We start from the raw sequence: 12,500 nt of genomic DNA on the forward strand, positions 1-12,500 counted from the left end.
AGTTTGAAATGTGTTTTATGCTGTTGTTACTGTTGACGCTATGAAAATTGTTTAATCCCACGTCACTTCCTAACCAAGCTGATCATAATTTAAGGACTTGAAGTCCCGATTGCGAAGCAATGCAATCTTTTATTCAGCTGGGATGTACAGCACAGCACGTTGAGCAAGACTTTTCTGCTTCCGATTCACAAATGACTGAGAATGAAATATGCAATACATAAATAATGTGAAGAGATCTTCAATACAAGATATAGTGTATTGTATTTATTCGGTTGATAGCTTATGCCTCTATTCGAATGATCACATTTGATCTATGTCACAGTATATTGGTTATCGTGCTCAGACGAATCACACAAATGACAGACATTCATAATTTCCGCATATAACAGCATACATTTATTTGTTAATGAATGACAATTTTCATTAACGTAATAGAAATGAATAGAGATACTAGTAATTACGTTTTAAATTCCGTCTAGAATTCGTAGAAACCCATTCAATTGACCCTATCTACTTCTCTCAAAACTTCAGTCACAGGATATGCTTAAAAAATTTATATTTAAACAATGACAAAGCATATACTTCTGAAAGTTTTCACAGTAGTGAATTGCCTCCCTTGGTATGTAATTAGCATGGCTCGCGTTAAAATATGAAATTGTGTTGACGTGTTGCCAGATAAGATTCAAATATATTTTCATTATAGGTATAAAAGACTACTTACATGCACCAAAAATGTAGTGTTTATCGCCACTTTAATATATGAGAACACCCACGCTGAAGTGTCGATAAAAACTACCTCTTTGGTTCATGTAATGCTATTATTTCCAACAGAGATTTTCTAACGGACTAGTTTCGTAGTTACAAAATTAGTTATTTTCTGATACTATATTTTCTATATACTGCAAGCTAGGTTAGACTACTACCATGTCTGGAAGAAATTGCCCACCACCGAAGAGATCCAATATGATCAAAATCATGTGGTCTGATGATCTTGGAGCTAGAGTGGCAGAAGTTCCGTCCCGCTTGCAATAAATATCGAGTGCAAAAGCGGTCTGAATAAACCAGCTGGAGATGTCCACCTGGGGTTAAAATAGCAGCATCGTCATCTCTTATTATCACTCACCTTAAAGTGGCATTAAACGCTACTTACATGAAATATTAAACAAAAAAATATATCATCTACATTTAATATTGCGTTATTTTCCTCCCATTAATCATAAACAACATACATATTGACTCCAACAAAACTACACAAAAATGAACTGAAATGAAAGGAGGTATAATTAATTCAAAGAAAGAACTTAATATCATAAATTGAGTGTCAAGCAGATATGAGTGACGGCGTTTTAAAAGTAATGAAATGAGCTGATTTCAGTTTTCGACAGAATCCTATACAATTGTCATAAAATAAAAGAAATCACTTGAAAATAAAAATCTAGACCCAATATTCTTAGTTTGCGACACAAATTATACTTCGACAGTTTCGTAGCTGCGATAAAATAGTTGAAGAGCCGGAAGACTGCTGAGTGAAAGCAGGTATATAGCTATGTATGTGTGTCAATGTGTAATTTGTCCAACGTGTTAGTTTGTGTATGTCATTGTAACGTAGCGGTTCGGTAAAAAGTGAGAGATAGAATAAGAACTAGACTCTAAAAAAATAAGTACCGAGGAGATTTTTTTTTCGACTAAATCCTTCAAAGTGTTGACACAGCTTGGCTGCAGTGCTGTCACTAAAACAACTAGGACATAAAAACTAGGACATAAAAACAACTAGGACATAAAAACTAGGACATAAAAACAACTAGGACATAAAAACTAGGACATAAAAACAACTAGGACATAAAAACTAGGACATAAAAACAACTAGGACATAAAAACTAGGACATAAAAACAACTAGGACATAAAAACTAGGACATAAAAACAACTAGGACATAAAAACTAGGACATAAAAACAACTAGGACATAAAAACTAGGACATAAAAACAACTAGGACATAAAAAAATAAAAACATATATTCTTGTACTAGCGTAAATATTTGTTTACCGATATTAAAGTTGACTATAATTCGTTTTCTTAAGCATTTACGCGGATAAAATATTTATCAAGTGTCGAAACTCATTTCGTTGATGTGATATCTAATGAAGGCATTTTTGGTGTGAAGAGTAGTAAATAAATGTAAGCGTGAAATATGTCTTCAATGTATAAGTATGCTCACACTTTTAAGTCGTAAGTGTACGGTTTATCTTTTATCTTTTACTTGTTTCAATCATTAGACTGCGGCCCTTACTAGGGCACTAACTTGAAGGATTTTAACCCAATAAATCGAACCTAGCACTTACCATTTTCAAGTAAAGTACTTATTCAATCTGTTTACTTTTGCTGAAACTCTAGCTTACGGCGACGCTAATACGCCAACAGCGGTTGTCAAGTAGTTGTGTTGGACAGACACAGCAGAAACTGAATAACATATCTGTCTCTACGGACGAACCGCTCGTTTAAAATGATGTACACAAATTATCACTGGTTTTGAGGTGGCGCTCAAGAGACAGACACAAGATACAAATACACACACATATTCATATAAATACATACGTACATACATGTATATATGAATGTTTGTTTGCATACATATGTGTATATATATATATATATATATATATATATATATATATATATATATATATATATATATATATATATATATATATATATATATATATATATATATATATATATATATATATATATATATATATACATATGTGTGTATATATATGTGTGTATACATATGTGTGTATATATATGAAGAGCGTAGCTCGAAACGTCAAAGACTTTCCGTATTCCCGAGCGTCATACTAATATATACTTTTGTTATTTACACCACCTGTCCTCGTCTGTTGTTATTATTTGTATATTCTCCCATATATATATATATATACGTGTGTGTGTGTGCGTGTGTGTGTCTGTGTGTGTCTGTGTGTGTGTGTGTGTGTATGTATGTATAATTAAAATAGTAGGGGGAAAATTGGATATAAATTACTATCAATTTAATACCAGGAAAATATATTTTTTTTTTTTATGTATATATAGATATAGATATATATTAAAGCACAAGTGAGAATATATAAACCTCAGAGGGATAGAAATATTCAAGATTAGACTGATTGAATATCTTATAATATACGCACACACAGGTATAATTTTTATTATAAAAACCAAGAGAGAAGATGGAGAAAAGGTTAATAAAATTTAGTAATACATTGACAAACCTACAATTGTTTCAATTCATCGCTTATAGAATAAAATGATTCAAATTTAATTTAATTTAAAAAATCGAATTTGGTTAATTATTATAAGCCGGAATATCACCAGGAAAGTACGTACCAGAAACTTATATATATATGTATCATATTGAAAACAAAATGAAAACATTAAATAATCATTGAAACAGTTGTAAATCATCTCAATGTATATATATATATATATATATATATATATATATATATATATATATATATATATATATATATATATATATATATAATAGATATATCATTTAGAGAATAAAACCAAAGTTCATGAGCTCATCCATGAAAATCCACAGTCATATATAGATAAATTTAATAAGTAAATACCTTAAGAAGAAGTATAATATTATAGTTCGTTTTAGTGTATTTACTTATTAATTCTTTCTATATGTTACTGCGGATTTTCATGGATGAGTTCATGCACTTTGGTTCTTTTCACTAAATTACATATTTATATATTATATACTGTGTAACTTGATTTAATTTTTACTTGTATATATATATATATATATATATATATATATATATATATATATATATATATATATAAACATATATATATATCTATATACATAGATACATACATACATACAACCATGCATACATATATATATGAATACATATATACACACATAGAGGGAGGCAGACAAACAGACAGATAGATTGATAGATAGATGGATAGATAGGACGGTCTTCTACATAACTTTCATATACAACATTCACTCAGAAACCATTGGTCAGTCCGGGTCTATTCTAGATGACACCTATTGAAGGTGCAGCTTAGTGGGACGGAATCTAAAAACGGTTGGACGCAAAGTGATCTTCTTATCACACGACAATGCCTGTTGTATTTGCACTGTGTATACCCTCTGTTTATATGATCACAGATTTTTTTGTTAAAATCCATTCCATTTCTTCTTCCTTTAACTTAAATTAATAATTTCACGCATTTATTTCTCTAAATAATAAAATCTAATAAAACTTAGGATGACATAAAGTTTGCTGAACTTTGAGATGATTAGCCGGTATCGCCGAAACCTAGCAGTAAATTCCGAAGTCTGTTCTGGTAATGCAGACTATTTTCAAGTACAAATAAAGAAAGAATAATTTATTCACGGCCTGTACCGAGACTGTTAGTAAAATGTTCTTTCAAACAGGTTACACCATAGGCATACGTGCAAACAGACATATGTACGTGAACATGTATATGTGTATACATAATTATATATATACATATATATGGATCAGAGACATATATGCTAGTTCATAAAGTTCATAAATAACCGTCACATTTAAAATCCAATTATCACTGTCAGAAACACTATCTATAGGAAAGTTTATTCGAATTATCCTATCTGTCTGTCTGTCTGTATGTATGTCTCTCTTTCTGCCTCTCTCTTTCTCTCTTTCTCTCTCCCTCTCTCTTACCTTATAAATGCATATATATATATATATATATATATATATATATATATATATATATATATATATATATATATATATATATATATATATATATATATGTATATATATATATATATATATATATATATATATATATATATATATATATATATATATGTATATATATATATATATATATATATATACATATAACAGTAATAATATTTGTTTCTTATTAAGAAACCAAAAAGTTTATATACAACTGCAAAAGAAGTGCTCAAATATAAATGAGACTATATATATATATATATATATATATATATATATATATATATATATATATATATATATATATATATATATATATATATATGTATACATATATACATAGATATGTATATACATACATACATATATATATATATATATATATATATATATTTACTCTATACACTTATTTAAGTATATATACGTGTACGTGTGTGTGTGCATGTGTGTGTGTGTGTTTGTGCGTGTGTGTGTGCGAGTGCTGTATATAATCGAACTGATACAAGCATACACAATGTTATATGCAAATAGAGCAGAGAGACATCAGAGGCAAGTGCGTTCAACCCACCAGCCAGCCAGCCGGCCAGCCTGCCAGCCGGCCAGCCTGCCAACTTCCCAGTTAGCCAGTCAGTACACACGCCAAGAATACTCCTCGATAGGTGTGTCTGTGGATGTATACGTAACAGTGTGTCTGTTTCTTACTGTTTGTCTGTGTATATTTGTGTGCGTATGTGTGTGTGTGAGCTGCAGAGAGGGAGAGAAGGAGTAGGAGAGCAAGGAGGGTAGCTAGAATACATAGAATTGGAAGAAATCGGGGAGGGGCTTGGATAATGGCTAAGAAAAGAAGGTATTTTAGAGTAGGTAGGCAAAAGGTAAGGGGGTGTGGTACGTAGATGTAAGATGAAGGCCGGGGTAGGTTTTGTGGTGGGTAGAGAGATGTGAGAAGTAGTCTTTTAACAACCTCAAGTAGGTGGAGTGAGGAGGAGTGAGACGGCGACGCAAAAGTTTCGCTTCAGCTTCTGCGGACGGTTGCAAATATATGAGTGGTTTATAAATGCCGGGTTTGTATGTAAGTTGTCGAGGTGGTGGTGGTGGTGGTGGTGGTGGCGGTGGTGTTGTTGTTGTTGTTGGTGGTGGTGCTGCTGCTGCTGCTGGTGTCGGTGGAAGTTTTGAGGGTGATGCTGATGCTGACTGTGGTGGTTGGGATGTTTAGCTGGTGCTGGTAGTGGTGGTCGTTGTGGTGGTCCTGGCGAAGTTGGTGTCATCGCTGTTCGCGTTAGCATTGGCGGTGATGAAGCTAATGGTGACGATAGTGGTGGTGTTGGTGGCACTGGTGGAGATTGTGGTTATTGTGGTGGAAATGTTGTTGTTGTTGTTGTTATCTTTATAGACGATGCTATTTCTGATGCTGATGTTGATGATAGTGTTGGTCATCCTGATGGTGATAGTGCTGGTGGTGATGGTGTTGGTAGGGTGTGGTTCATGATGGGTTTGAAGAACTATGAAGTGGGGTTGCGTGGGGCTCCCCGATACATTCTTTATGCTATCTTGCACACAGAATAGCTGTTTCATAAGCCTGTCCCACCCCGTCCACTCTCTCACTTTCGCCCTCTTCACGTCTATGTCTGTCTTCTCTTAATCACTCTCTCCCCCTTTCTCTCTGTCTGTCTACATTCCTCTCTCTCTCTCTGTCTGTCTCTGTCTCTCTCTCTTTCACACACACATATACACACACACATATATATATACGTACATGATATGGAAGCAAAGGGCGTGTGTGTATGTGTATGTGTGTGTGTGATTTTGTGTGTATTTGTGTGTGTATGTGTGTGAGTGTGTGTGTGAGTTTGTAGGTATGCGTGAAATGTGCAGTGGGCGGTATGAAGCCAGATACACGGACGAAGAGAGAGAGAGAGAGAGAGAGGAGGAGGAGAGAGAGATAGGGAGAGAGAGAGAGAAAGAGAGAAAGGGAGAGAGGGAAAGAGAGAGAGGGAGAGAGGGAAAGAGAGAGAGGGAGAGAGGGAAAGAGAGAGAGGGGGAGAGAGAGAGACAAGGAATGATAAAGCGAAACAAGGAGTATGTATGAGAGAAGGAGAGAAAAAGAGAGAGAGAAAGAGAAGGGGGTATGGGTGAAAGGAGCATAGGTAGATTCATATTCTCACAAAAATATTCACAAACACACACACACACACACACACACACACACACACACACACACACATACGCATAAATATATATGTGTGTGTGTTTGTGTGTGTGCACATATTTACGTATATATATATATAAATATATATATATATATATATATATATATATATATATATATATATATATATATATATATATATATATATATATGTATGTATGTATGTATATATACATACATACATCTGAGCGGGTCACTCTCCTTCTCACTCCCACTGTTTGCGTACATATACATATGAATTAATACATGCATATTATACACACATACATACATTTATACATATTGACTTCACTAAAGACTGGTAGATGTATATTTATGTGTATTTCTGTGTACGTGCATGCTTGTCTGTGAATGTGTGTGTGTGTGTGTGTCATTGTGCGTGTTTGTGTGGGCATGTGCGTATTTCAAGACACACGCACACACAAAAATGCACAAAGGGCGGCGACAGAATCTGAAGAGAAAAACAAGAGGCGTGGTAAGCAGGTAAGAGAGGACGGAAATGGTTACAGCTACATATATTTCCGACACAAGAATACGTTGGATTTTTATATGGATGGTCACATGTGTCGTAACATTTAGCTAATAAACAGTTGAACATTCCATAGTTGTACGTGTAAATATGGCAACTATAATTTGATAGGACAGATAATGCATGTCTTACTGTATACCCCAATGTATCAATGCTTCACTGTATACATTACAATATGCATGCATGAACGTATGCATGTGTGTGTAGAGTGCATGTAAGTATGTATATATATATATATATATATATATATATATATATATATATATATATATATATATATATATATATATATATATAGAGAGAGAGAGAGAGAGAGAGAGAGAGATAGATAGATAGATAGATAGATAGATACACACACACACACATACACACACTCACATACACACATACATATATTTAGGTGCTGTGGTAAGTACCTTGCTTACCAACCACATGGTTCCAGATTCAGTCCCACTGCGTGGCACTTTGCGCAAGTGTCCTCTACTATAGCCTCGGGACGACCAAAGCCTTGTGAGTGGATTTGGTAAACGGAAACCGAGAGAAGCCCATCGTATATATATATATATATATATATATATATATATATATATATATATATATATATATATATATATATATATATACATGTGTGTGTGTGTCCGTGTCTGTTCCCCCACCTTCGCTTGACAACTGATGTTGGTGCGTTTACGTCCCCGTAACTTAGCAGCTCGGCGAAACAGACCGCTAGGATAAGTACTAGGCTTACAAAGAATAAGTATTGGGATCGATGCGAGAGAATGTATGTGTGTGCTTCGAGGTTGGAACACGTACGCCCAGTGGAATGCTTTGCTAATTTCAATAGAGACATACAACCAAGCGAAATCCTGTCATAATACGTTGCCAATATAGGTCTCCACCAAAAGTATATATATGTAAATAAATAAAGTATTTTCTTTTAAACTGAAATTCAAAAAGACCCTACGCTGGACCCACCTCACCCACTCCCTCGTTCTCTTAATCCCCCCCTCTGTCTCTTTATATCTCCATGCCGTACGTCAGCGCGTATATGCAGGGGTGGTTCTCTCATACATACACGTCCAGTGAGTTCATGTCTGAAAAGTGCGACTCAGAAGCGAACATGTTATTGTCAAATGCCATTTATTATTGTAATCTTAATTGTATAATCTTGTTGCTAATTTAGGCATAATTTCTAAAATTTTGATGGTGGAAGCAAGTTATATATCATGGAAGCTAGAAGGTTGTTATCGTTTCTTTTCGACACCGAAAGAATGAACGCCAAATAATGACCTCAGCGACGTTTGTAACCAGAACGGTAGATATCGGAAGAAATATAGGAGCGCATCTTCTCCAACACTTTAACGATTTTGCCAATCCACCAGCTTGAATAACTGATTTTATTTTAAGCAAAAGAATAGCACTTTTGGATGGGATGAGTTTAGACGAGTATGGTGCTGGTGCATTATGTAACTGAATGCAAGAAATGTAAAAATTGATCTCGGTAAGATTAAATCTCTGAACGTAAAGCGCCAGATCGAATACAAGATATACAACTTTTGCAAACAGACAACGGCTTCGTTTTTAGGCACAAGGTCATTGGCCTTTGATGAGAGGCGGTTAATCTCTGTTATCAATCCCAGTAGATGACGGCTAATTTTCCCTTTTTCTTTCTTCATTTTTTTCTTTCTTTTTGACACCGAAAGGATAAAAAACAAAGTTGACTTCGGTGTGATATGAACATAAAACATAACATCCTCGGAACAAAATCAGCACAAGAGCTGTCATCCCTTTTCTAGAAATCTAGAATTTCAGGAAATCCGGAAATACTGAGCAATATCATGCAATACACTACACCCTATGTTGAGTAAACTGTTTTCGAAGTTGGTTGATTTCCAATCGGTCAGTAAAAAATAGTTTTGTTTTTCACATTTTTAAGTGAAACGAGAAATAGTAAACTTACTCTGATTTAGAATTTGTACTTGCATTTGTTGAATAACATCATAGTTTTTCACCTTCTTCCTTTAATTTCCATCTTATAAATATTATACTGTGTATATTGCACAGTATAATATATTTTAAGAAATTCAAGTCGACTAACACGTAACAAACATATCCTGATTTAGAAGTCCATTGACTTCAAACTGCTAAGCACAATTTACCTCTACTTTTCATTGTTCATGTATATTTCAAGCATACATTTCGACTCTTCAGAAATCTGAGATATTTCCGTGGAGGCGCGTGGCTTAGTGGTTAGGGTGTCAGCATCATGATCGCAAGGTTGTGGTTTCGATTTATGGACCAGGCGACACGACGTGTTCTTCAGCAAAACACTTCGTTTCACGTTGCTCAGCTGGCAAAAATGAGTAACGCTGCGATGGACTGGCGTCCATGCCCAGCTGGGGAACACATACGCCATTGAAACCGGGAAACTGGGTCCATGAGCCTGGCTAGGCTTTAAAAGGGCGCATAAATGAATTAAAAAAAGATACTTCCGGTCCCAGCTTTGCTAGATAATTGCTCCGTACTGTACCACATACCATTTCTTCCGACGCCTTAACTATTCCGCCAGCTCTCCGTTTTCACCATTAGCAGCTTTTGATGGGAGGTGATTAGTTGGTATAACTAACCCCGGTTATTCAACTGGTACTTTATTTTATAGACATCGAAGAAATTTCAACCTTGGCGGGATTTGAACTTAGAATCATATGGACCCAAGGCAAAACCCCAAGAGGAATCCTGTCCAAACGATTTTGCCGCTCCACTGTACTTCAACGCTTCTTTGATATTACATATATTCAGTACAAAAACGATACAATATCTGATGGAGATGTATTAAATTATTTTATTTCCCTGTCTCAATGCTGACTTTGAAAACAATGTTTCTTTGTTTTTGTTCTTTTTTCTGCTTTTTTTTTTCTTATTGTATAGATTATTAATATGACTGTATTGGGTTAAGTCAGGGACAACTATATTATAATTATGTCTTGTGATAAAACATTAAAGACAATCTCTTGCATTACTACGACAGCCACAACAATAACAACAACCATTCGCATCTTAACAATAACAATGATGGCGACGTCATCAACAGTTATTATAACAACAACAACAACAACAACAATAACCGTTAAGAACAGAAGAACAGCAGCAGTGGCAATAACAACAACTACGTCATCGTCTCAAGAACAAAAAACAATCAAAGTAACAACAATGGAGAAGACGGCGACAGGCTACAAAATATCGCCATCACCAACAGCGCAACAACAGCAGCGGCGACAACCGCGACAACCAGCGAGGATGAGAGCGACGACGACGACAACAACAACAAAAACACCACCACCAACAACAACAGCAACAACAAGAGAAAAACAATAACTCGACAAACACGGTTAGAAGATGAAAGAAATGAGAAACCTGGCAAAGTTGTCCCAGACGGCATTAATAGAAGAGACAAGGGGAATATACTGCAGGCTGCATTTGGACGACGTTGGTGGTGTTCATGTCAGTAGGTGTTGCGGTGGTAGTCGTAGGTGTGTAGCGTTCGTACTGATATGCAGTAGTATGTAGTGGCCGTGTATAATAGTGTGCTAGTGTACATTAATTGGCGGGGGGGGGGGGGGATGAAGCGTTGTGGTTGTGCGTAGATGGGTAGTGGTGTGTAGGTTGACAGACTATTTCGGTGTGTTATGTTGGTCTATAAGGCGGGAAGCTGGCAGAAACGTTAGCACGCCGGGCGAAATGCTTAGCGGTATTTCGTCTGCCGTTACGTTCCGAGTTCAAATTCCACCGTGGTCGACTTTGCCTTTCATTCTTTCGGGGTCGATAAATTAATTACCAGTTGCCTACTGAGGTCGATGTAATCGACTTGATCCCTTTGTCTGTCCTTGTTTGTCCCCTCTATGTTTAGCCCCTTGTGGACAATAAAGAAATAAGAAACGTTAGCACGTCGGGCGAAATGCTTAGCGGTATTTCTTCTGTCTTTACGTTCTGAGTTCAAATTCCGCCGAGGTCAACTTTGCATTTCATCCTTTCGGTGGGGTCGATAAATGGGGTCGATCTAATGCCTACTGGGGTCGATCTAATGCCTACTGGGGTCGATCTAATGGACTGGTCCCTACCTCCCCATATAGTCTTACCTTTGCTGTATGTTGTCGCATCCTTAATGGTGCTACAAGAGTCGTGATGGAGCTTTCAATAGCGTTAGGTGTGGCGTTCGAGATAGCGTTGGTGATAATTTAAGTAGTAATATTGATAGTGGTGTTCGTACTAGTGTTAGCAATTGAGTTCCTTGTAGCGTAGATGTGACATTGGTATTAGCGTTGGTGAAAGAATCGGAGGCGTTGGAATCATTGTGGTGTTATTAGGAGTTGTGCAGGAATAGTATTGGCGGTGGAGCTACCATTTATAGTGGTAGAGGTAGTATTCGTAATGGTAGCACTGTTATCGTTAGTGGTAGACAGTAGTTATTGTTGGAGGTAGTATAATAGTGGCCTCAGTGATAGCGGTGCCGATATTGGTTAGTGGTACTGATTTTAGTGTGGGTGATGGTAGTGTTGGAAGTAGTGTTAGTGGTACTGTTGATGGTAATGATGCTGGTCGGCATAGCAGTGACGGCAGGTACCCGTAGCGGAGGTATTAGGGGAGTGCTCGTGACAGTGGTGTTGATATTAGAGCTGGTTGTAATGCTGGTGTTAGGCAAGTTGCTCCTAGCGTTGGTAATAGAAATATTGGTAGTGGTGTTGCTTGAAGGTTTGACGATGGTACTCTTCGTAGCTCATGTAATTGTCGTGTGAGTGGTAGCAGTGTGGATGGTAAAATTTCAAGTGTTTGTGGCAGTGGTTTCTCCTGGTAGTGTTCAGCGTTAACATTTGCAGTATTTGTGGTAGTGTGGGTGGTGATGTTAAAGGACATTGGTAGGTGGTAGTATTAAGGTTAGTATTCATAGGAGTGTTAGTATTAGTCTTTGTTTACTTTTAATTGTAGCGAAGACAATAAGTTGTCTATTTG

The sequence above is a fragment of the Octopus bimaculoides genome, chromosome 13 (assembly GCF_046866305.1).
Source record: "Octopus bimaculoides isolate indiv1 chromosome 13, ASM4686630v1, whole genome shotgun sequence".
Classification (NCBI taxonomy): Eukaryota; Metazoa; Mollusca; class Cephalopoda; order Octopoda; family Octopodidae; genus Octopus; species Octopus bimaculoides.